At 45.5% G+C, this 27,237-nt stretch overlaps 1 protein-coding gene across 1 annotated transcript in view; it reads right to left on the reverse strand.

Moving 5' to 3' along the window:
- FERMT1 (FERM domain containing kindlin 1) overlaps positions 1-27,237 on the reverse strand; it is a 323,796-nt gene that overhangs the window by 163,248 nt on the left and 133,311 nt on the right. The window lies entirely within an intron of this gene.

A 27,237-nucleotide genomic window follows, 5' to 3' on the forward strand; every position in this document is an offset into this window, starting at 1 on the left:
GGCGTCCCTTTTGCAATCTGTTACTACCTTGTGGTGCCAGTAACGAATCAATGGTTACCATTTTAACTCCCCATTATGAGTTGACAGCCCTTTCACTCCTCACGCATTCTAATTGCGAACCTGAATGAATTGTTAACCCTATTTTGTGATTTGGAAGGGCTTTTCAGACTTGGAAAATGGGTTTAGTAAATAGAAAACGAAAATTGAAAATTGCAGAGATTGTGATAGTAAAATGGCTTTGTAGAGGGAGCTCCTATATATCTCTTTTATACAATTTCTAAGCCATAGTTAATCATAATTTGATTACGTATGGAGTACAAAAGCAACAGACAATACCTGTTCTCTTTCAGGGAACCCTTACCTTATGTGAGACATATGATCGGAAGTAAAACATTAACAAATCAATGGAGCATAGCTGTTATTTGTTCTTTCTATTACCTGCTTTTTGCCCTAACAGTTCATTCGTACTGTTCACTCTGATCTCAAGTGCTAACAATGCACACATGATCAGAAATATATAATAGTCTAATGACTAGTACTTGGTGATTCTTTTAATGCACAGAACGTTCGAAATAGTAGGGCAGTCTTTCTATGACACTTGTTTTATGACATTTTAGAGCTTACTCTGATATACCACCAGAGGTCACTTTGATGTCACAATGACTGCATTAATGGAAACTTGCTATGGAGTAAGTAATATCATCAGGAACCCCCCCTTACTTGTTTGTGGAACACAGGGGTTATATCAATACAAGTGGGTGTGTGTCAAGCTAAGGAATAATAGGATTACATCAAACAGAATTTACACCAATAGAATCCTAAAGCATGGGTGCATTTTAGTTCGCCTGCTCTTCGATTTGTATTTAGCAGATGTGAGAACTACACTTAAGAGCAAAAGATCCTATCCCACCCTTCCAAGGTTAGGTGGCCGAGTAATGCCAATTCTTCAGTATGCCGATGACACAGTCTTGCTAGACAACATAAGTGTCGGTCTACAACATTCACTCTCTAGCTTCTAGATTCACTGTGCAAATACTTTTTGAGAGTAAACCTCTGAAAAAGCAACTTGGTTACTCAATGGAGAGCCCATCAGTAGGGGCATATCGTATAAGTGTTAGGACGTTTGGGTTCATTTTCCTCCAGCCAACTTAAAACCGAAGGCGATCTCTCTTTTCTTTGTCTCATCTGGCTACTGACGTGGTTGTCCCTCTTTAGACTCCATTTGGGAAATAATTAGTGCCTAATTTCTATCAGATATCACTTAAGGTAAGAAAGAATTCTTGGGCAATATATCCCCTTGCTTAGATTTAGCACAATGCAATCGTCATCATCATCATCTTTATTGATTTTACAGATTTTACAGATAAAACCATAAAAGACACTAGATATCATTAAAATGAACATACAGGTTATCATCGTCAAATTCATTCATGTTTTAAACCCCCCATCAGAAAGCTTACAAGGAAAAAACAAACAGAAGGAGAGTTTAAGAACTGTAGAAACAGTAGAGTAGGCCTGACTTCGTTAAAATTAATTGGCCTTAAAATCGGAAACAGAAACTTGTACCACAGATTATTGTATTTTGGGAAAAGCATAGTGATATGTAAAGTAGCATAAATTGCTGTATTATCACATTCGCAGAGGGGCGGACCGAGATCGAAAAACAACGGAGGTTAAAGAAGATAAGGTGAGGAAATAGATTCAACTTGAAATGGGTCAGCAGACTACGTTGTTGGCATGTCATATTCCAGGTTAGATATGGTTCTTTATGACTGACAGCTTGCACAAAAATTGCATGCCGCATAGAATGTTTTGTTAGTGCAAGGTCGTCGCGCTCTGATGCCGACTTGTTCGTGAACGATGTTTCCACCTTTTTGCCCACAGAGCGTGATAAAACAGAGGGCCCACGGGTTACGTGGCACATAACCCAGCCATGGGATAGAGGATTTTTCCAATATTAAATAATCATGCAGAATGAATCTGCTAAACCTAAGTTCCTCCTTTAACCAGATGTAATTCCTAAGCTTTAGGGGACCAAGGTGTAGCTGGTCAATGAGAAAGTCTAAGCCTAGCTCCTTGTGGACAATTTCAGAGGGAACACCTTGGGGGACCCCTAATAGACCTCTCCATATCCCCATATCCCAGTACAGTGGCTTACTAAAGGGATGCACTTAGCCCTGTAAATTTCCAGGACCGAATTGATGCAAGTGTGTCCGAGCCAAAGGGAAAAAATCTTTAATACTGAATGTCACTCTGTTAAAGGACAAAACATTCTGAGATATGAGTGAGTGCCACTTCAACTCAAAATCTAGTAAAACCCCCAAATACTTGAAGTTTTCTACCTGACTAATTTGTTGGCCTTCTATGCAATCTACAGAGGCATTTATTCAGTTTGCCTAACAGCTTATGAGAAGGCTGGAGTGTGGCTTGTCAGTCCATCAAAAAGTGGGAAAAGCTGCAGTAATCAGGTGCTGGTACAAAACAAAAATTGCAAGCCCCGATTCTCTAAAGGTCATTTCAAGGAGGATTTGGGCAACTATAGGGCTACGTGTATGATGGTTGGCCTCTCATGTTGGGTGTGGCGCTCAAAGGTCTTGGAATGGGGCAGCATTTGGGTAACGGGCTTTCCTTTTGTATTTTGATATCCATTTTGAAAACGGAGGTGTAGCAAAAATCCTTTATGACATACTACTGAACTTTCAGGATTAGAAACAGTGTAGTTGGTGAAAGTAACCCAACTTTATGTATGCTAGAAAAATCCAATTAAAATGAACTTTTTGAGGATCAGACTTGCGTTATTCTATTTCAGGGACAAAGGTAAGAGCTGGAAAAACTAGATAATATCAGTTTATTGCATTTTGTTCAATTTTAGTAGTAGCAAACTAATTTACAGTCGTTGTTCAACTTTGATGATTCAAGGGAGACATATTATAAGACCATTAATTCATAGATTGGTGTTGAGAACTTTTTTTTTCACAAGCCAACTTTTATTTATTTTACAACAAAGGTCAAACTGTAATACAATGCACAATATCTACATAGTGAATTCGTAATTGAGATATCAGGCAATAAAATAAGCTTAAGTTTGCAAATCAGTGACCATCAAGGCCATAGTATCCCTACCACCTCCCTCAGATCCTCCCATGCTTACAGGGGCTGCTCTGGGTTGAATAAATAGGTTCTTTAACCTTTGCACACCAGTCCATCAGAGACCACTATTCTGCAATCGTTGGTGGCGAAGAAGAAATCCAGCAGTGGGCAATATCGGGTTTGGTCACAACAGTGCCAATATGCCTACTAGCATACATTTCTTCATAGTCCTCCAGGATACCCAGTAAGGCCACGTAAGGGAAACAGTCAATGGGTCTCTCCAGAATCTCCAAAATGCTCCTGAAGATAGTGGACCAGTATTTGGCAATGATGGAACAGGCCCATGCAATGTGGAAAAAGTCACCCTCAATGGCTGTGAATCTTGGGGAGGTAGGGGTAGGGAGGGTCCCCATTCTCCACAGCCAGCGCAAGGTGTAACAGGAGGTGTGGAGGAATTAAAGCTGGATCAGGCATGATTGGGAAGGGATAACTAGATCTTGAGGGGCAATCCTGGTGTCTCTCAAGTCACTGTTGTACTGGTTGGCAATCCAGTTCTGCCATTTGACTCGCAGGGCTCCGAACGTTTCGTGGGAATTCGCAACCAAAGACAATAGATCTGCATACTGCAATCCCTCTCCAATAGTGGCAAAATAATTTGGGCTTCAAGGGGACTGTGTTTTGGCACAACTTTTAGGCTTTAGTAGTATTCAGTTAGTGCATGCTGGAGCTGCAGGTATCTGTAAAATTGGGTCATGTAGAGGTTAAATTCCTCCTGGTGTCCTGGAAGGACTTTATGTGAGAGCGTCTCCAGACATCCCCTAGATGGGAGATGCCTAGCAGGTCCCAGTGACTGAATCACTCCAAGCTGGAGACTTTGGGCATCCACCGACTCATTCACAAGGGTGTTGCCAGTGTCAGCCATCGGTCCCACTCAAGTCTTTGGAGAGGGAGCTGGCAGCACAACAGAGTGGTCCTTGTGGTCTCAGGCAGGAAGCGTGAGACCGGGAATCAATATAGGTAGGGCAGGATATGCTGCCAACCCATAAGCAAGATTTCTAGACGGAATCCCGGATCCTTGTGGTCACCAAACATTCAGTTGTTGATGGTAAGAAGCTGAGAAGTCAGTACCTTAATGGGACATTATACAGCGGACATACCCGGGCCGCCGTCATATGACTTCTGGATACAGTTCGGAAGAGTTATCTGTATTGCCTTGTTCCCCCACAGAAAGGAGCATAGTACCCTGGTGATGCACTTAAACCAGGATTAAGGGCTGAAGAATGGAAAGTTTTGATGGGCATAGAGTAGCTGCGGAAGCGCAATCATTTTGAATAGTGCAACTCTTCCCAAAACAGTAAGACGGAGGGCAGCCCACTTAGCCAGATCCTGACGGGTTCTGTGTAGCAGCGGTATGAGGCTCAAACTCCATGTGATTGCAGGTACGGAGCAATAGTCATCCCAGGTAGGTGAAGCTTAGCCTATGTATAGGTATACAGTCCTGCCATTCAAGCACCTCCCGACATCCACTGACGGGGACAAGGAGTGATTTGTCTCTGTTAAACACTAATACTAAGGCATTGACATAGAGGCAAAGCTTCTGGAGTCAGGGACCTGGGATATGTTGTTGGCAAAGGAAGAGTAAAACAACATCAGTATATAGGGTGATGCGGCCCTCCTGGCCACCCAACCACTGGAAGCCCCATATCTGAGCATTATCGTGAACCCAGACCACTAGTGGCTCAATAGCCAAGGTAAAGAGTACGGGGAGAGCAGGCAGCCATTCCTGGTGCCCCTAAAGATTATGAAAGGGGAGGACAGCATACCATTAACTATGACCTGCACCTGAGGCTGAGCGTAGAGCACCCAAATGAAGGACTAAAAGCATGACCTGAAGCCCATATTGAAGAGGTCCTGGGATAACAAATCCCAGTCCAATGAATTGAAAGCTTTCTCGAAGTCTAAAAGCATAAGGGCAGCTGGGTAATCAAAGCATCATCAGTGCTCCAAAGCAACGTGTACTCTGCGGATGCAATGTCAAGTGCTTTGGGGGGGCATGAAGTCCCATTGATCTGGGTGGATACGGGAGGGTAGTAATGGCAAGAGTCGGTTAGTAAGAATTTTGGCAAAGATTTTGATTCCTGCATAATGATAGAGATAGGACTAGCATGTATACAGGGATTTGCCGAGTTTGTGGAGAACAAAAATTGCGGCCAGGTCCAACTTGTTAGGGGAGTGGTCCCTGTCTACCACATCCGAGTAGAAGTTTGGGGGACAATATGGCAAGCAAGCTCTTGCAGTATTCAATCAGGAAGCTTCCCAGCCCAGGCATCCTGCCCAAGTGGAGGCTACTTGTGACATCCGCAACCTCCTCCACAGTGAGGGAGTGCTCAAGAGCTACTCGGTCTACGGTGGTCAGAGTGATTAGTGACAAGTCCGCTATCAGTGTGTGAGTATCCTCCCAATAGTGGTGGGGGCAGTCATCATATGGAGTTATAATAAGAGGCCTATTTTGAAGAAATCTTGAGGAAGGAAGCGAGAGGCAGTCCCTCGACAGTGTGGAACTCTTGGATTAACCTGGAGACATCATGTGTCGCTAGCCAGCAAAGAAGCTTCCTGGATTTGATCCCCCATTTGTAGACCCATCTGGTCAAGGTCATCCAACATTGTTTGGCCTCATCTAGGCATAGCTGATGGAGAGCGGATCTACAGTTCTCTAATCAACGCAAGGACTGAGTGTCTTCGGGGCAGCGGTAGCAACGCTCTAAGAGTATGAGTTCCACCTCCAGCTCCGCCACCCACTGTAGGTGAATCTAGGCCTGTACTCTGAGGTATGCTTTGGCCCTACCCTGTATTACTCCTTTCCGGGCCATCTGTACACTGCACCTGGAAATTACCAAGTCTGTGTCAAGGTCGAATAGGAGTTCAGCACATGGAAAAGGTGCTCGATGCATTGTTCATCCACCAGGCACCAGGCATTGAGGCACCAGAGGGACCTGTGGCCCGCTGTGAGTCGGCAATAGTGTAGTACCACCGATGCATGGCCCTAGAAGCCAGAGAGAGAGGAAATACTCAGACTGTACATTTGGGATTTTCGTGGCTGGGAGGAAACATTTTTCTATCCTGGACGTACTTCTGTGGGTCGTGGACAGATGTGTGTACTTAGTCTCGGGTGCCCTGCCCTCAAGGAGTCAAAAAGGCCCAAAGACATTATCCAGTTGCCTAGTTGGGAAGAAGAGCAGAGGCTTGTCACTCTTGCCCCAGCTTTGTCAATGTTGGGATCAATCACAGCATTGAAATCGCAGCCAAAATGTTGGGACGGGGATGGAGATCTGAGATGACCTCTCGGATATGGACTAGGGACTTCTAGAAGAGATGAGGTGGGACATACACAGTCCCACCTGGACAAACATCCCCCCATGTCGGACACTGAGTAAATGACAGACAAAGGAAAGGATCTATAAAGGATTATTGCTACACCCCGGGACCTCATTGAATGGCCAACATGATGCACTCTGTTGTAGCCATAGCGAGCAAGTGCCAGACAGCAAGAGGCAAGGTTAGTTTCCTTGAGGAAGAGCGTGGCTGTGGAATGACCATTAACATTCCAGGTCACTATTGTAAAGGATGCCATGGAGCTGTTGGGAGCATGTAGAAGCTTATAAGTGGCAAATGGGAGGCCCTGATGGGACAACAAAGTGTGAGAGCGACTGAGCATGACAAGTCTAAGTCCCAATGGCAAAGATCAGATTGTGTACTGTGCGGTTAGTGAACACAGACAAAAAAATAGCACAATGAAACCACTGAAACAAACCCCAATTCACCCCCCAATACTCCCCCACCCTAAACTCAACCTCCAAAAAATCTGTCGCCTGAACTCCCACATGAGAACAAATAGTAGTAGAAGGCAGGGGAAGAGGCATGAAATGGTTGCTGTTGCCTCCCTGCATCCACATATGAGAAAGAAAAGGAGAATATGCTGCTGGCTGAGCAAACTTATAGCAAGAAAATATGGTGTCACAGGAGGCCATTGTCAGTTACTGCAGAAGTCTGAGGCAGCGCCCTGGAGACCCAGGTTCAGAGAGTTAATCCACATCTACAGGTCAGGTCGTCCCAGGGTCTGGGACCAAAGGCCCTAGGTTAGGTCACTCCGCTTCTCGGTCCTAATCCTCCCTGGATACTTTCACTGTCAGACGAGGTCCTGCCACCTACGCCCCTCCGTCTCCACGAGGGTCGATACTCATGCCTCCCACCACAGGGTGTGCAAATGCCCGATCTATGCATAAATGGGGCATCCGAACTCGGGAACTGAGGCGGCATGTGAGGCCTTTCTTGTGATTGGCCGCCCAGTCCCAGGCTGCTGCTGGAGTTTAAAAAAAAATAGGGTCAGGATTCAAAAGTACTTTCAGTTTGGCCGAGAAGAGCATAGGATAAGTTCACTGCACAGAGTTTTGCTTACCGGAGTCGAAGGCCTTACGTTGTTTTTGGACCAGGCGGGTGTAGTCTGGGAAGATGAGTATACAGCCAGTTTGGAACAGTGTTGGTCTTTGCGATTTTGCCCCTCAGGGAATGGCGTCTGGCTTCTTGTAGTGAGGATCCTGGGGATGAGGGGCCGAGGAGCACCCAGCGGGGGTCGCTGAGCCAGAATCTATGGGCCCTTTCTAAGACAAAGCAAAAGGGCAGGGCATCTTTCAGGAGCCAGGTTTTACTCCAGTCCTCCAGAAACCTTCCAGGGGATGGACCTTCCACCCCCTACGGAAAGCCAACGAAGCAGAGGTTATTCTAGTGGGCAAGGTTTTCAGCATCCTCCACAAGTTTGGTGGAGGTGGAAAAACATTGGACAGTGGAGCTTTGTTCCTGGACAGTGTCTTTGAGCTCCCAGACTGGCCCCTCTGCATCAGAGACGCTGTCCTCCACATTGCCCAAATCCTGGCCTAGCAATGCCACATCCACCCCCACCTCACCAATCCTAGTCTCGCAGCTGAGCGGGAACCCTGTATACCTTGAAGGATTGATGCAACACCTGTGGCCAGCAGCGATTCTGTGGTAGGGCTGGGGGCTCCAGCCTCAACAAAAAAAAATAGAATGTTTGCATATCCCAGCACTACATGGCAGGCACCATGCTGTGCCTGCCACATGGTACAGGGATATCTAGGGAGGCACCATAGGTGCCCCCCTGGGCCCATGTATCAGCCCCAAGGTGTAAGGGAGGCCCGCTACCGGCCCCCAAATCCGTTTCCACCAGCCGTTTCATGGCAGGTTGAAAACTGCAGAACAACCGGCAGAAACGGATATTGTAATCCCTATGGCGATATCTGACAGGGACAGCCACCATTCTGGGGATGGAGAGCAGTCTGCCAGGCAATCGGAATCATTCCAACTGTCAGACCTGTGGCGGTCTGTCATTCTGACCACCACACATACGCACGCCATTGTAATATGGTAGGCTGTAAAATTGGTTACGATGGCGGGGAAACCGCCACCGAAGCCTGTTGGTGGTGGTCTCCCCGCCATCATAATCAGACCCAAAGTATTGTGGGCAGTGCATAATTTGCAAGCTTTTGATTCCACCTCATGCTTCTTTTTCACCACACTACACGTCCTGTCTCTTTATCTCACTCTTGCTGATTCTTTATCCCCCTGCTTTCTCCCTTTGACACTGCTTTCCTATATTTATCTTCTCCTTTTTGCTGCACTTTTTGCCATCTCTCTATTGCTCTGGGTCAATGTATGATGATGAAAAATACGCTCTGGTTCCCACATATACGTTTCGGTGCACAGCACCTGTAACCACCTGAACAATCTAGCCATATTGTGGGATTTGTAAACAAACTAAGAGGAATCTGACATTTTGATGGGAGTGGAGAAGACCATTACAAAATGCCACAGATGTGCTGTCTCTTCAGCGAGATGTTGTGAAGAAAAAACATGTATGTACATCTGTGCACCTGCCAGAATATAGGAAAACATATCTGTAACTCTAGAATGTGAGGTTATATCAGTTACCTTAGAGTTCCGAGACGTCACACAAATTCAGCCTGCGGCCTAGTCATCTGATGTCATGGAACTCTTTGGAAACATGATAAAAGCGTTATTCCGTTGCAGGTGGTTTATCTATGTTCTAATGTTTCATTAACAAAAGGTCAGGATCGAGTGTCATGCTATGAATACAACCAAACAGGTCCTTACACAGAGCTCTTTTCTGACGTGCACTTTTTCTCACAACACAAAAGTAGCTACTTATAACGTGAGTGACAGCATAAAAATAAGGGAAATGCGGCCCAAAAATACAAGAATATTAAGGAAGTCCACACATTTGGCTACATAGAACGCCGGTCAGGAGGTAGATGAAAAGTTAAACATGCAGCTCTAAATAACGTTGACTTTGTGAGTTAACATAAAGAAAGATCAACACAAAATGTTCACGATTCCAAGCGTTTTCTTTCTTTTGAATGTCAATGATTTCTGTGCAGGGTGCCTGCATTAGTCTTCATAGGTATTCAGCACTTGTTTGCTGCTAACTTGAAATATCCAGTTAATGTTTAACTTTAAATCAGCTTCAGCAGTTTGATAAAACGCAGCAGGACTTTGAAGCTGAAATTCCAGGGCACTTCAAGAATTCTGAAGCTACACGGAGGTTGCAAAGCAGTCATCCAAAACATTCAGCTTGCAGATGTGCCTCCACCAAACAGGAAGTTAGGCTTCCAGAAGACCATAGACATAACTTCCTGACTTTTCCTTGAGGCCCAGAAACTACATGTGGATACACTATCATCCCTAAATTTGCCCCCTTGGATTGTATTATTATTTTTTTTATATTTTTATAAAGCGTGAACATGACCCTTGTGGGTATCAGAGCGCTGTACACAGAGGCAAAAGCATGAATAAACTCAGTACAATGGAGGTCAACACTGTAAAACAACAAGGAGTAAACAATTAAGATCAGGTACCGGGTAGTAGGCCCCGCTCCTTCAGTTTCTCATATTGTGCAATATATTTCTTGTAACATTCAGCAAAACAATAAAAGTGGCTCATCACTGCATAGTAAAATAAATGACAAATCTGTAATTGGCCCAAGAAGTATTCTTCTAGTTTAGTTCCGGAAGAACCCTAGTGTAAAATAACAATTTACCAACCATTCAAAAATAAATAAAGAAAGACATGTTGGGATAAATGTCAAATCTGTCAACAAGGGGCCTTGAAAAAGAATACAGGATGATGCTGTGAATGTTCACTCAGGAAAAGCCATTTGGCCTGTTTCTTGAAAGAGGCAGTGGAAGGCTTGACTCTAATCTCCGTAGGAAGAGCGATCAAATTCTAGGCACAAAGCCGGAGAAAGCATGTGCGTACGTACTTTTCTTATTGAATTTAGGAGGTTTCAAGAGTAGTGTGGATATACTTCTTAAGTTCCGACCTGCGCCAAAAAGAACAAGCTTGTTCGCCAGATAAGCCGGAGTGTTGTAATGCAGGGCTTTATGCATGATGAAAGCTATTTTGAAATGAATCCTGGCTTCAATAGACAGCCAGTTAAGCTGCACAAGGTCAGATTTGATGATGCGATCTAGTTTTTCGGAGCCTGTGATGATTCTGGCCATGCACTGAGTGTGGATCTGAGAGGGGCCAAGCTTGCTTTAGGAAGCCCCACAAGAGTCACCAAACCATATTCAAGTTGTGAGATCACCAGCGATTGTACTGCAGGCTGTAAGTCTTCTGGCGGAAGGAAAGTCTTGATTTTCTTAAGGGTGTTTTGATGAAAGTTGGCACCGCCAACAGTGGCACTGATGTGAGCTTGCATATTAAGGTATTTGTTCAAGGTAATGCCTAGCGATTTAGTGGAATCAACCACGTGAAGGGTGCAGTTAAAGGCTGTGAGTTGTTTTAGCCATCATTCCAGGGTAAGTGCAGAGTGGTTGTGTGGGGCAATCAGCAGGAATTCAGTTTTGAGGGTATTCAACAAAAGATGGTTCTGGGCTAACCATTGTTGAGTTTGCGAGGGAGCCTCATTTAAAGTTTTAATGTCCTCCAGAGAGGAGATCTTCAGGTAAAGTTGTGTGTGATCCACGTACATGTGGTAATGAATGTGAGAATGGTTCAGAATGACAGTGAGAGATTCCATAAAAAAGTTGAAGAGTGATGGATCAGGGTTTTGCAAAAATAAAACCTGCTTGAATCTATACCCCTATAATAAGTACTAACAGTAAGTAGATGTAGTAAAACTAATGTACACCAACACAAACACAAGGGAATTGCTTTGCACATGCCTGAATTAACACATAATCACATAGCATTGTAACAACTTATGTGCTTTTGAAGAAACAAAGTTGCACTAATAGGCCGCATGTGCATTATTATTTTTGCATGTTGCATCCTGCTTTAAAGTAATAATTAATGATGCTTTTGCACTAAGCTTATGCTAGGTAACATTAATGGGGAATAGTGAATGGTGGGTGGTAAACAGTGAGGGTTTCATTACCATATAATTAATAAATGTTCATTTTCATCTACTTTAGTGTGCTGAAAATAGCCTCCATTTTTCCTAACTTGACCAAAGTGGGAGGGGGGATGCTCCGAAGAGTGATTCAGTTTTGTCACGAGGCAAGCAAGATGTGCTGTGCACTGCAGATGACATGAAAGAGTGAAGGCCAGAGTATCAGACGTCAGCCAACTACTGTACCCGAGCGTGGGACTGGAGATGTTCTCTGCGAATAACTTTAATTCATGAATGAAGAATGAAAAATGTGTAACTTATGTGGGGAATGTGCAAATAAACTAGATTCAGACAATGGGAAACATCTTCCACAATAAAGTTATAGAATAAAGGTGAAATCATGGTGGTGTGACAACGCCACCTTCCCAGCCCACCAATCCCTGTGCGAGTTTGATTGCAGAATGCAACATTTGTGGGATGCACATGTCAATTTTAGACTATAACTAAGGTGCCTTTTAGGGGTGTGGTTTAGAGCTTAGGATGGCAGGAGAGAAGAGGGGAGAGGCGTTGCTGTCCGTTGGTTTGCAGAGAGGCCTAGCTGTTCCTGACCTGTCCTGTTCCTGTCCTTATACCTTTTGTTCCCTGATTTCTTATTAGGGAACACCCATCATCTCCTGGGACCAGGGGGTGATTTTTCCTACAGACCGACAGGTTTGCATTTAGCCTATATCATTCTCAGAATCTAAGAATTAATGTAGGATGTCTTTGAATCTTTTCTCTCTCCACCTATCCACTCTGTCAATAATATATTGATATGCATTATTTTTAGATGAACCTACTGTCTCTTCATCTATCCCTCCTTTAGGTATATTATGTTTGGCATAACTATTTGCGGAAACTTTTGTCTCTCACCCTATCTACTCCTTCATTGAATAATGTCATTGCGTAATGAGTCTGTATGTTGTATATAATTTCTCCTTTCATGAGATAAAATGTTTGTAATTGTGACCTAATGCAAATGAGCGTTGACCTTTAAAATCTTGATAAAAATACCTTATTTATTATTATTATTATTATTATTACGAGTTTTAATATAGCGCCTGGTTACCATTAGGCATCCCCGCGCTCATCCAGAACAAGATATCGCCACACCAAACAGAAGGGTTAAGCAGGAAACAAAAAAGTTTTTAAAAGTTTACGAAACCGTAAAAAGCTCGCTTCCGAGCGCAGGTACAGGGGGAGAGAGTTCCACAAAGTGGCCACATTTATAGAAAATCGTCTTCCGCCAGTTCTTGCCTTCTTCACCCTCATAACCTGCAACAGATGTTGCTTGTCAGAGCGGAGAGAACGGGAGGCCTTATAGGATTGGACCATGTCCCCAAGGATAGGTGGACCTTTCCCCTGTAGAATTTTGTGGGCTACACAGAGTGCCTTGAATTTCACCCTCTCTCTGACGGGAAGCCAATGTAACGCCTTCAGTGCAGGGCGAGCCGACTGACGCCTAGGAAGATCCATCAGGAGCCTGGCGGCCGCATTCTGCACTTGTTGCAGTTTATTTAGTGTAGATTCCGGGGCACCCAGGAACAGGACATTACTGAAGTCCAGCCGCGAGATGATAAGCCCCTGAATGAGTAACCTCCTAGAGGCCGCCGGAAGGAGAGGTAGAATCTTCCGGGCTGAGCGGAGCAGGCCAAAACACACGCCTGAGATCTTTTTCGCGTGTGTTTTAAAGGAAAGGTCTTGCTCAAGCCACACCCCCAGGCTCTTGATCTCCTGCTTGGGGGTGGGTACAGGTCCCAGACAACTGGGCCAGCTGCTAGGAGATAAAGAAGGAGAAGAATTCCCCAGCAGCATCAATTCCGTCTTGGAACCGTTGAGCTTGAGAGCTGAGCTACACATTGGTGATCCAACTGTGGGAGACCTACCACCAACTGGGTATCATCAGCATAGCTGATGATCTTAATACCCAGAGGTAGTACCACACTCTCCAGAGGGGCCATATAAATGTTAAATAGAGTTGGGCTCAACGATGAGCCCTGTGGCACACCGCACTGGAGAGGTACTGAGGATGATTTCTCGTGGCCTTCCCACACCTCAAATGACCGGCCTTCCAAAAAGGAGGCGAACCACTTGAGGGCCATCCCGGAGACCCCCACCCCTGACAGCCGACGGAGAAGCACCTGATGGTCTACGGTGTCAAAGGCAGCACTGAGGTCCAGGAGGATCACTGCCACCGACCCCCCCGAATCCAAAATGCTCCTTGCATTCTCCACGACTGCCAGCAAGGCAGTATCGGTCCCCTGACCAGGGCGGAAGCCAGTTTGGGAATTGCCCAGAAGGGAATTAGACTCCAGGAAGCCCGATAGGCGCCTATTCACCAGCTTCTCCGCCACCTTACTAAGGCCGGGGAGCAGGGAAATAGGCCTAAAGTTGGCAAGGTCGGCTGGGTCCAGGTTAGGCTTCTTCAAAAGAGCCTTCACGACCGCTCCTTTCCAACTAGGGGGTACCACTCCTTGGGCAAAAGACAGATTTATAAGGTCCGTCACAGACCCACCGATAGTAAGGGCTACCTGCTTCAGATACTTCATGGGTGCAGGGTCTTTCGGAGAACCACTTTTCATGGTTGTCAAAACTGAGAGGACTTCTTCCCCAGTGACAGGACCAAGAGAGACCAACTCTACAGGTCGCACCCTGGGCTAAGGCCCTAGGCTTCCATCCGAGGAGACATCCTCGGTTAGCCGGGGAAGGGATGCAAGGATGTTATCAATTTTGGTTTTGAAGAAGGAGGCCAGTTCTGAACATTTCTCACGTGGGTCCTCATGAATGACCTGAGGTTCGGGAGCTTTCAGAAGTTCTTTAATGACCCTAAACGATTCCTTAGAGGAGTTGGCCGCAGAGCCAATTCTCTCCGTAAAGAATCCAGATTTAGCTACCCGAATAGCAGATTTGTAGGTACTAAGAGCCGCCCGATATTCTCTCCGGCTCGTTTCGCTCCAATCTTTCCTCCAGGACCGCTCCAGCCTCTTGCAACCCTTCCTTAGTGTTCTCAACTCAGATGTATACCAGGGTGCGGAACCTACTCTCTTACCCCTGGTAAGTTGTTTCTTTTTGGGGAGGAGAGCGTCCAGTGAGTTGGTGAGCCAGATGTTAAGGTTCTCATCCGCAGCTAGCGGGTTAGACCCAGGGGGGGGTCGTGACGCCTCTAGATGTGCCGCCCATGTATCAACTGGGAGCCTAGACCAGGCTCTGTCCATGGTGTAAACCCTGGGGGCCAGCGCCGCTGAGATATCAAACTGCCACTGGGCAGGCACCATAAAGTGATCAGTCCAAGGTAGAGCCAGGGGTGAGAATGCTCTAAGGCCAAGCGAGTTAGAAAATATAGGATCCAACAAGTGGCCTTTCCCATGTGTGGCACCCGAATTGGCCAGGTTGATCCCAAACGCTTTGAGATCACCTAGCAGATCTACTCCCAGCGGATTGAGAGGGTCGTCAAGGTGGATGTTAAAATCACCTAAGGTGACGAACTTACCCGTTGAGGAGGCAAGAAGAGCGGTAGTTTCTAGGAAAGAGTTGAAAAGATTTCCCAGAGCTCCCGGTGGGCGGTAAATAAGCAAACCCGCCATAGATGCAGTAGGAGATAAGCGGAGAGAGAACTGATAGCTCTCACAATCGCTCACCCCTCCCTCCTGAGCCTTACAGACTAGTGAGTCCCTATAGAGGATAGCGACTCCTCCTCCCCTCCCGACAGGCCTATCATGATGCGAGATGAGAAAGCCAGGGGGGAGTGCTCTGACCATATCGGGGCCCGAGCTGGAGGAAATCCAGGTCTCGGTTAGGAATAACACATCCAGCTCGTGGTCCAGAATGAGGGAATTAATCTCAGTAGCGTGGCTTGGTAGGGACCGACAGTTCAGCAGTGCCATGGAAAGCACTGATTTAGCAAGAGCCGGCTTCTGACCCACCCTACAAGCCCTACACGGCAGGAATGGGGGCGCTCCTTCCTGGGCGAATTTACAGATAGTCGAGTGGAAAATCCGACAAGACATGAGTTCTTCCCTCCCATACCTGATACACGTACGTGATGACTCCGATGGATCAGGCATATGGACCAGCCCTGAGCCCGTCTGGGCCCGGACGGGCACAGACGGGTTGAACTCTGGCGTAACTCCGGCGTCAATTCGGCGTCCCCGCTGCGCGTGTCCGCTGCGCGTAAGCATGGCTACCTAAATACTCTCCTAACGAAATGGAGAGAGGACTTGCAGGGCGCGCTGGGACCCACTCACCCAAGATGGCCGCCACGAGTCAGGGGCAAAGGACCCGCAAAACGCGGTGAAACACCAGAATTACAGTGCAGGTGAGGTGGCAGAGGTTATTATCCTTAACAAGAGTCTTTAATTAATTGACTAGATGATAGGTTATTTATTTATTTATTTATATTTATATGAGCGCAAACAGCTACCCAACAAGGTTTTCCCGGCGGTATCAAGGAGCAGCAGAGTAAAAAACAGTCTACTGGCCAAATAGCCAGGTCTTAAGTGACTTACGGAACAGGAGAAGGTCGGATTGCATGCAAAGAGAAAGAGGAAGAGCATTCCACAATACGAGGCCCAGATATGAAAAAGACCGACCGCCCATACGGGAAATTCTGATCTTGGGGACCTGGAATTTAGCTTGTGTGGCAGACCGAAGAGTGCGGGACGGTACATAGGGGGAGGCAAGATGTTTGAGGTAGAAGGGGGCTCTGTCGTGCTTAATACGGAAGATATAGGTTAGAGCCTTAAACCTAGTATGTTTTTCGACTGAGAGCCAATGTAGCTTATTCAGCCAACTGGAGGCCGAGGAGAATCTGGAGGCCTGGCACAATAATCTGGAGGCCGAGTTTTGCACGCGCTGCAACTTGCGCATGACATCTTTATTAACTCCCAGATAAAGGATGTTACCGTAGTCCAGCCTCGAAGTGACAAGGGCCTGGACTACGGTTCTCTGGGTCGGGGCAGGCAGCATCCATACAATCTTCCTCAACCATCTCAGGATGGTTAAGCAGGTAGCCGCAACCTTGGTAACCTGTTGGTGCATAGACAGAGATTCATCAATGATAAAACCAAGGTTGGGGACCTGCGAGGAGCTCTGAGGAAGAGGACCCATTTCTGTTGGCCAATGTTGGGGGCCGCAGAGGCCTCTCTCCTTGCCAAGGACCAGAACCTCAGTTTTTTCACCATTCAATTTCAAAAGATTGGCGTGCATCCAAGACGCGACTTTAATTAGCCCTATCCTAAGGGCCGAGGGCTCTGAGGTCTTCCCTGCTGACAGAGAGAAAATAATCTGGGTGTCGTCGGCATAAGAAAAACCCAGATTCCTCTACAAGAGCAGCTAGGATTCTAACATAAATGTTAAATAACAAAGGGCTAAGAATCGAACCCTGTGGGACCCCATAGGGTGATGAGTGGACCTCGGAATTGGCAGTAGATGAAAAAACCTGAAAGGCACGATTCGTAAGAAATGAAGTCCGCCAATTTAGAGCAGCGCCCGTAACTCCTATGGATTGGAGGGATTGTATTAGTACGGCATGAGAGACCGTATCAAAGGCCGCATTCAAGTACAATAATACCAGGGCCACCGTATCGCCCGCATCTATATTCCTGCGAAGCATTTCAGTAACGCCTAAGAGTGTCGTCTCAGTCGAATAGCCTGTCCTAAAGCCAGATTGGGTAGGATGGAGAATCTCATTAGTTTCGATGAATTGAGATAACTGGATGTTGTTATGCCTCTCTAAAATCTTAGAGAGGGCGGGAAGCAAGGAAATAGGTCGGTAGTTGGAGGCTGCCAGGTCTGTGTTAGCTTTTTTCAATAGTGGAACCACCATTGCGTGCTTCCAGTCAGCAGGGACGGAAGACTCTATAAGAGATGCATTAAGAAGTTCCAGAATACGTTGAAGGGCTGGCTGTTCAAGCTGTTGTAGTACAGAGATAGGAAGGGTATCGAGCGGGGATCCAGAGTGAATCTTACTAAGTAGTAATTTGAGCATGGTCATGTCAAGAAACGACCAGGAGTTGAGTATATTTCTCCGGTCAGAAGCGGGGGCAATTGGGCGATCGAGCAGGGGGCTAGGTTGAGCAGGAGTCGGGTGGACAAAGAGTTCGGGGGAGGGGTGGTGTCTCCCAATGCATAGTATATTGTTTCCACTTTATTAAGAAAAAACTGATCAAAATCCTCGCATTGCATTGTATTTAGACTGGGGGGAACCTGCACAGTAGCCGCAGCGGCAAGATCTTTAACCATCTTGAAAAGGGTTTTAGGACAGTTGTTAGCCCCTGTAATGGTAGAGGAGATAAAGTTGGCGCGTGCAGACCTACAATGGGAGTGATACGCCCTTTTTGCTGACATATATGTGGCTTTAGCATCAAGTGCATAGGCCTTACGCCACAGTCTTTCCAAATGTTTACATTTGTTTTTTTCCCTTTTTAGTTCTTCAGAAAACCACCGGGCAGGAGGGAGGTGGTTGTTTAATTTCCTAGAAGAGACCGGAAGACAGGTATCCAATGCTGATTGAATACTGCCTTGATAGGCCACCAGATCAAGGGCAAATATGTTTTTGAAGGTGGGGGCATTAATAGAAAGAAAATGATTAAGTTTAGCCATGTCCAGATCTTTCCAGTTTCTGATTGGTTTTTTTGCGCTGTCGCTCCATTTATGTGAAGGGTAAGGGGCCGCAAGTGAAAATCTCACTAAAAAGTGGTCAGACCAACAAAGTAGAGTGGCACCCGGGAAGTGAAGGTAGGGTATATTGGAAAAGATAGAGTCAAGCAAATGACCAGCTTTATGGATGGGGCCTGAATTATGAAGTAGAATATTCATAGCAGCCAAGTCAGAAATAAAGGTACTGCTACCAGTGCAGTCAGGGTTTTCCAGATGGAGATTAAGATCTCTTAGGATTGTGAAATTGGCCGTGCTAAAAAGAAGAGGGATTACAAAGTCTGGGAAATTTATAGCCCGCACGACAGATGGCCCTGGTGGGCGGTATAGAAGTATCCCGGAGAAGGAAAAAGAAGGTGTAGGGCATAGTTTAAACACTGCTGCCTCGCAGCGGGGGATGAGCAGCTCATCGAACTTACAACTGAAGATCTTTTTAAAAATCATAGCGATCCCACCACAAGTTCTGTCTTCTCGGTCTTTCCGGACTATAGTGTTGTTGGGTGGCAATGCTCTAGCTACGTCAGGGCCAGAGCTAGCATTCAACCATGTCTCGGTAAGGAAGATCACATCAGGCTGAGAGTCCACAAGTAAATCAAATACGTCAGCCTGGTGTTTTGGGAGGGATCAACAGTTAATATTATAAAATAAGAAGTTATTGGTGGGAGGTTGCTTTGAATTCAGCTTGTGCTCAGTAAGCTGACTCAGTGCAGTATTGGCTGTGATAACACGGTCGGGTTCATGTGTGTCAATATTGACAAAGAAATTACACCCAGAGCAAGGAATCATGGTCCCACTAGTGTTTAAGCAGATACAGTCAGGCCGAGAGAGCATGCAAAGATTTTGAAGCTGAGAGGAGGAATATGTTACAATATCAATACTCGGAGAAGCAGAGGTCTGGGCCCCAGGTCCCGGTCTGGCGCAGACGGGCTTGCCTTTGGCACGCCGCTGGCGCACCCGCTGCGCGTAAGCGCCATAGGCTGCTTTTAAGGTTCCCGTCTTGGGAAGGGAACGCAACAACTAGAGCGTCCCTTTCCCCAAAATGGCGGTGGCGTGTGGCACAACCCGGAAGTGGGTTAAGGATGAGAGAAAGAATTGTCCTGTGACATCCCTCCACAACAAACAGTCCGCTCTTGACTGCGGTGGACCGGGGGGCCACAGGAGAACAAAATACAACGTTTTAGCAAATAGTACCCCAATATAAAAATGATATAATCAGATTAAAAACACGAGGATTGTATTCCCGAATATTTTCCAATTTAGCCTCCCAAAGTGCTAAGCATCCATAAATTCACACATTAAGTAAAACAACTGGTAAAAAGCAATTTTAAATTGCAGCAATAACGATTACACGCTGGTCTCACTTTGATGTATGGTAAGTTAGTAATTATCATTGCCATCAACGATTCAACTAATTGGTGATTCAACCAAGTAGAAGGAAAGTTGATATCAAGATTAGTTATTTAACAGATGTCCCAATGGGATCTATCAAAATAAATATTTGATGGAACAAACAAATTGACCCCAGCGCATCAGGGATACTGGATGAATGTGTATGGGCCATTGTAGTGATGTTGTTGAGTATCGATTCCTGATCAATTACTGTTATTGCCTCTGGATCAAGGGCATGGGCGAGAGTGCGGATTCTTGCGGAACGCCAATCCTGACCGGGGTACTGGATGCAAGGGACAGGTTGAGTTTAATGCGTTGTGGGCTGTTATGTAAGAAAGAGGCAAACCACTTTAGGACCTGTCCCGAGAGACCAACCCTAAGTTGAAGAAGACTAATCAAGTTTTCATGTTTGATGGTCCAGAAGGATCAGAAGACAAGGGACATTTTGATCAAGGGATTTCAGGGCGTCATCCACAATGTAAGTTAGAGCAGTTTCAGTACTATGCCCTGCTCTGAAACCGGATTGATGAAGGTCAAATAGTTTAAATTTCTCTATATGGTTGCAGAGCTGCTTGTGGGCACATTTCTCGAGCAGTTTGACTAGCGTAATGATGTTGGTGATCGGTCGGAAGTTGTTAGGATCCGATAAATCCGAGGTGGGCTTCTTAGGGATGGGAGATACTTGCCAAATTTTGAGGGAATCAGGGTTGCTCCCCTGCAGGAGAGATTCATTACTGATACTCGACCAAAGAGGTAGAATGGCCGAGTTGAGATGTTTAAAAAATGTAGCAGGCAGTGGATCATTGAAGTGATTGGCTGGTTTTAGAGTTGCCATAACGTGGAGTAGTTCTGTGCAATCTGGCAGGATAAAGAAATTCCAAGAGTCATCATTTTTGGGAGAACAACCAAGAAGTAAGGAGACTGCTGAGAGAACCACAGGCTCCACTGATGATGTGGTGTAGATTAGAGGTGGCACAATGGAAGTGTCAGGTTGCAGCTCCTGTTCAATTTTCCTAGTTTTTTCAGAGAAGTGCACTGTGAAGTCCTCTCCACTAGGAAGCGGAGTCAAGAAAGCCAGGTTGGGGTTGGAAGTGTGATTTGCTTGCTATCTGATGATTTCAAATAGCATCTTGGGTCTATTTTTAGCACCGTCCAGCTGCTCCCTGAAATAGTCAGTTTTAGCAATGCAGTTTTTTGTTGTAGGCGCTTCTCATGTTCCTTAGCTGACAGAGGCTAGTAGAGGAAGGCCCATTTCTCCAGAGCCTCTCTGAAAGACTAAGTTTACAGAGTTCGTCATTTAGAGAACCATTAAGCCAAGGTTTGGGTTGTTTGAAGGGGATCCTTTTAAGTTATTTCGGTGCACAGGAGTCAAAGATATTAGCCACAGTGCTAATGTAGTGATCACAATGATCATCAAGGTTGGTCATGTCAGGGGGAGGATGGAGTCTATTCATAGTGATGGAAGTAAGATCATTGATGTTGATGTCTCTCACGTTGCAAGACAATTGTTTAGCTTTAAGAGGATGTCCCTTTCTGCAAGTGGTCTTTTCCAGTATGTGGAAGGCAATTTGATGATGATCCTACCAGTTGAAGGTAGGATGTCACCTAGTTGAATGATATGGTCTCTAGCAATAATGAGGTTGAGGGTTGCGCCTTTGTTGTGGGTAGGTCCCTTACAAACCTGAGAAAAGTTGAGACCCGAGAGGAAAGACTTAAAGGAGTTGACTAAAAGATCATTTGTGTCAATCCAATGGAGGTTGAAGTCTCCAAGGAAGATATGGTATAGTTGATCCAAACACAAGATAATAACCTCCAATATTTGCTCTATGAAGAGCAAATTGTCACCCGGTAGATGGTAAATCGTGATAAGCACACAGACAACCTTGCCCTTGTTCCAAACTTCTGTTACTATTAGCTCACAGGAAGATAGCAGAACATTCTGAGATTGTTTTATAGTTAGGCTGGAGCGATGAATGCAAGCAATGCACCCCCCATCCCCCCATTATCCCTAGACGATCACATCAGATAATGGCATAATCAGGTGGGACTAAGATGTCAAGAACAGGGGAGGAGGCCTCATTGAGCCAGGTTTCGGTGAGAATTAGTAAGTCCAAGTCTTGCGCTATCATGAGTGCAGAGATGGCCACGCATGTTTCTATTAACAAGTTGGATGTCCACAGAGTACCTGGGAGAAATAGATTGTGCACATTACTTCCTCTCCCCTGCCATGTTCATGATGCTGCCTTCATCCTTATTTCAGCCTTGGTCAGTTCTCTCTTTCCTCCCTACTTCTCTCTATGCTCAACCTACCACCTCCTCCTCTCTTCCTTACAACAACTGAGCAGCACATGTGGAATGAAGAGAGACCAAAATGGAAGGAATAAACAGCCTTTTGCACTCACAGTGGCATGCTGTGAACTGGAGTAATTCAAAATGTTCCCTTGGCTGGCCTGTAGCATTCTGATAGATTCCAATGTCCTTCCTGTGTGCTATGGGCCCTGGGACCATTGTAGGAGTAGAAGTAGGAGCTTACTCTTATCCGAAAGAGATTGGAAAAAACAGCTCCATTATCACTTAGCCTTTTCAGCTGTAGTCTGCCTGTGCTCCTCCCTTTGATTTTGCTGTGATAGAAGCCCAATTGGCCAAACAATGTTGAGAAATATAATTAAACGTTGTTCTATTGTTTTTGGCTGATTGGGGTTTTCCGAAGAAGCAGAGCTGAGGGAGCACAGGGGAGATTGGAACAGTTTCCTAATGCTCCCAGAGTTCTGCAAATTTGTTTGAGAGGGTTGCTCATAGCCTTCTTGCCTTCACCTTCAAATGAGTAACTACTGTTAATTAGCCATGCTTGCTACATGCCTCACCTACAGCTCAGTGTCATGCTTATGGTGAGGGTAATTAACAGTGGTTTTTGCCCGCAGGTGCCGCCAATAATGCTTAAGTATTGGTCAGTGGATAAGGATGGAAGAAAGACCAGATGGAAGGCTTAGAAAGGGTCCAAAGCTCCTAGAGTGCAGCACCTAAGGGCACAGATTTGAAGCAGCACATAATGAGCGGACCAAAAGTGAAGGCGACAAACAGCAGTACCAGAGAGGGTAGAGGACTTGATGATGACTGAATGGCAGCACAAGGCAGGCCCTGAAACTTCCGGAGAGGAGTAACTTGGAGTGCAGACCCTGAGCAGCCGATGTTAGGGTCAAAATGGAAGGAAGCTGCCAGACCAGGTGCAGGAAGAAATACAGACTAGATGGAGGCGCAAGGCAGGGACTGAAGCTTCCAGACAGCTTCCGCTTGGAGCAACCAGGAAGGACGCCGGGGTAACGACAGATAGAGCGTTGCCTCAAGCCTTGAGTTGTTACCAGGAGCGGTGGGTGGTATCCCTGATTATATATAGGTAATTTCCAAGTATCCCTGTAGTTTTTCCTACAAATTGCACATTGGTTGCATCGTTCCTTAATATTTAACTAGTGGTAATTTTCACTCACTTAATTGTTGCAGTAGTAACACACTATGGTCCTGAAGAAAGCCACGATCACACTCTTGATCTAGTTTGGCTGAAACATGTAGACCTTATTCTTCACCAGCGTGTTCGTCTATTTGTTCAGACCGTGCCTTTACTGCTTTTTAATCTTGACACCTTGAGATAGCCAATAAACTTATTTTTTCTCCTGGTAGTCAATTTAAATACACATTTCATTGACACTGCACTACATATATTTTTCACCACACTGTGTCTAGCTTCATCGATCTTTAGGAGATCTAGTCCTCTGTTTACATCTAAAAACATCTGTGAGCTCCTCCTTTGACACTATCAAGGAGTTGCAGCTCCTTAACTGCACCAGGTTGCAGTTAAGAGGAGATCCCAAATGATGAAGCATGCCACCTCGGTGGGTGATGGGATCCTGTCCTCTTTAAGAGGACTCCCTTTATAGTTTTAAGTCCTGTTGAGTTGTATCAGTCAGTTTACACTTTGTTTACTCTTTGTAAGAGACCCATGGATTCTTGGATTTTGTTGTTTGCTTCCAGACAGGAGCCATATGCCTTTGATCCTGAGAAGCACATAGGAGGAGTGAATGAAGAAAAAAACAAGTGGACTGGTAGGTTCTGTTTGAAGTGAAGTAGATGGTGGCGAGATACAGGGGGGTTAGCACGGTCAAAGAGCAGTGTGGTAAAGAGAAATGGGAGAGGGTTGAGACAGAGAGAAAGTATCAATCACAATCATGATGAATATAGATATAGGAAAAGAGAGTGATAGAGAAGCAAGGTCATTAGAGAGCAGCAGAGTGAAATGAAGTTGGATGAGGTACATTGAGAATGAGGTATCGTAGACAACAGTGAGGTAGAGAGAGTCAAGACAGAGAAAGAGGATTTAGGTACACAGAGAGGGAGAGAGTGTGAGAGAGATTAATGGGGGGGATAAGGTAGAAGAGTTGAGGTGAAGTAAGGAGAAAGAAATGACACCGAAATGTTATTTTTCCAATCAATTACCACCAACTGCCTGACAGCTTGAGGATTTAAGACTGGGCAGGCTAGCGGCAGATGTATTACTCTTTAGAGCAACACAGCTAAGCAATCAAAGTACTTGAAGCATACTCTTCGAGTAAATTCCTGGATTATTCTTAAAAATTCAATACACTCATGCAAATGCCTGCTTCAAGGAGGCTGCCCAGTCTGGCTACCTTAGTAGATTAGCATTTGTTTCAGACACTATGGGTACTTGTGCTAATCCACACCTGGTGCATCTAAGTAATGCTCCCTTTATGCAAAGTGGTGCAAAGCATGACTTTTGTATGGCCCCAAACCCTTAGTTTATCTGCCTCCAAGCATGCCCCGCTGTCAAATTAAAAAAAGGTGCTGGCTTTTATTAGCAACATTATTGAGGTAGGAACTTTAACTTTACAATTTACTTAACCAGGGGGTCCAATGGAAGGTGGGGGCACTAGGCAACTGCCCAATTTGCACATGCCTAAACATCTCTACCGTGAGATGCTCCTCTGTGTTTATTCCTATAGGTAAAACATACACTACAGGATGGTGCACCCACAACAAAGTCAAAGATTTCTTTTGTATATTCGCTATTTTCTTTATTGAGAATGGTATATTTTCTTTTCTTTAAAACACAGCCAAGGTTGCAGTCAATGCATTTCATTCAGTTAAACGGAACTTCATCAAGGCTTATTTATGAGTTTATGATGAATGAGTCTTTTTTTAAAATAATCTTCGCGAAGAGTCATGCCAAGTCATGCCAACTTTGGGGTCGATTACGTTCTTGCTAGGAAGGCCTCCAGATGGGTTCCGGAACGAGCAAATCCGATTCGGAGCCTATGTTTCAGACCGAGTCGTCCCCCGTTCTGAACGACCAAGATCTCGTCCGCATCGACCGAATCATTTCTGAACCAGATCCTGTCCACCTGACTCGTTCGGAGCTGAATCTTGCAGCGCAATGGAGCCAGATTCCGAACGAGCTAGTACGATGCACTATTCGGACAACTGTATCGACTCTGTGTCAGAGAGATGAAACGGCTGTCGGAAATCGGACTTCAGGGCCGTTGCAAGTCCCCTTTCACCTGGAGCCCTCCAAAGAGGTCGTGAGGGGGTGCACATGGTTACCCCCGATCCAAGCATGTGCAGTGTGTAGGGTAACATGGGTTGCCCACCACAGGGTTTACGCTTTTCCCCACCCACCCCCTTTTTGCTATGGGAGCCTGTGTACGCATTGGTACATAGACTCCCATAGAGTTCAATGGGAGTCTGAGGGAACCGAGTCAGTCAGCATACGGCTGCATCGTACTTGTTTGGTCGAAGTCGCACAGCCCAATTCGCTAGGAAAGCCCTCCGGATCAGAGTCTTATGGAGGGCTTACCTAGCAAGATCATAATCGTCCCCTTTGTTGTTTGTGGCACCATTTTTAACCAATTAGACTTGGGTGAGACCATGGGTCCCTAATCACAACACCTGGATCTGTGTTTCCTATTGCATCATCACATTCTCCTTCAATTCGCGACTCTGGTCAAAATTCTGCTCTAAACTAGAACATCCCAAAGGCACACTGCACTCACTCACTGGCTCAGGTTTAAAAAGCTCCTATCCTCCCCATTATGGGACCGCAGTCACATTTTCCTCCGCCAGAGATAAACTGCACTCAATCACTGATGGACTGAATGAATGCATGCTGTGAAGCACATGGATACGCACAAATGCGATGTTCTGGCAGTTGGATGAATCCAGAAAAGCAACAATATTAACAAAATACCAGGGTTTGAAGGCTTTCTTGAAAATGGGTTAATTGGATCCTGCCCCTAAATTAACAGAGAGAATCCAAGTGGGTGGCAACAAGATATGAAAAAGAGTGACCACCCAGGTGAACTCTAAATACAAAAACTGAAATTAAATTATCATTAGCAGATCTGAGTAGGGCCTTTGTGGTAGGACACAACATGATAAACACACAACGTTCTGAATATAGACCTCCTGGCCATGGGGAGCCAGGAAAACGTTTTGAGGTGGCCAGAAATAGAGCATATGGGGCAAGGCCAAGTCAGAAGACTTGAAGCACAATTTTGGATAGGTTGAATCTGCTGCAAAATATGTTTGGGATTACCTAGATGAAGGGAATTATTATAGTCAGTTTAAGAAATGATGGCAAAATACATTTGCTCATGTCACCCAAGTAACATGGTCTGCTATAGTGTTTAATAATGCAGTACGCCGGCATAGCACGTTAGAAATTAAAGGTTGTTTGGGGCCAAAATCAAGCACAGCAAGCTACCACTTTTGCCTTCCTTACATTAAATACAGGACAGCAGCAGCAGTGCAAGCGTCGCTTCTCCCATATACCAATTTGAACACCACAGCCAGGAGCAGTGCTAGCTTTTCCTAAAACACAGTAAAGGTACAGGAGCGTTAGCTGCAGTGTGAGCTGTGCTCAGACACAGAAGAGGTACAGCATAGACAGCTCCAGTAAATATCCCACAAGTATTAAGGGCTGATTTAGATTTTGATGGGTGGTCCACCAGGTGCCTCCCCTGTCAGAAGACCACTAACAATACTTTTAGATCCCTACCAGGCATGGATCTCTTCCTTCTGCGCAGTCAACCCCACCATGGCTCCATCAAAGGCACTGAAGCTTTGCTGGATGGGCTCCATGCTTGACGTACCCACAGGTCAGATATATTTTTTCAATTATAAATGCCCAAACTGTGAGTTTGTTATTGAAAAACAAAAAAGACCCTTACTTACTGAGGGATTTCTCTGTGAATTGGGGTTACTTCCTTTCTTTCCTGTTCAAGACACCAAGCTTTTCCCTAACAATCCCAAACAGGAAGAATGAATGCTGAAATGCCCATCTTAAATAGAGAGGTTATTCTGAAGTACATTGAATGATGGCCCTTTGGTGGATGGACCGTCACTCAAGGTTTTCTGCCACCAATGGAGCTGGCTAAAGCTATACCGGGAAAACCTGGTGCTTCATCTACCTCTAAATAGGTCACCTGTACTGAGAGTTTGGCAGAGGGCACATTAGTCTCTTTTTGGTGGATAATCCACATCCCACAAATTCTAAATGAGGACCATAAGGCTTTTTATCTTTCTACCTTTCACAATTAAACATTGGTCCCACTGATCTTTAATGACAAAGTTTG

Source organism: Lissotriton helveticus, chromosome 6 (genome assembly GCF_964261635.1).
Source record: "Lissotriton helveticus chromosome 6, aLisHel1.1, whole genome shotgun sequence".
NCBI classification, from domain to species: Eukaryota; Metazoa; Chordata; class Amphibia; order Caudata; family Salamandridae; genus Lissotriton; species Lissotriton helveticus.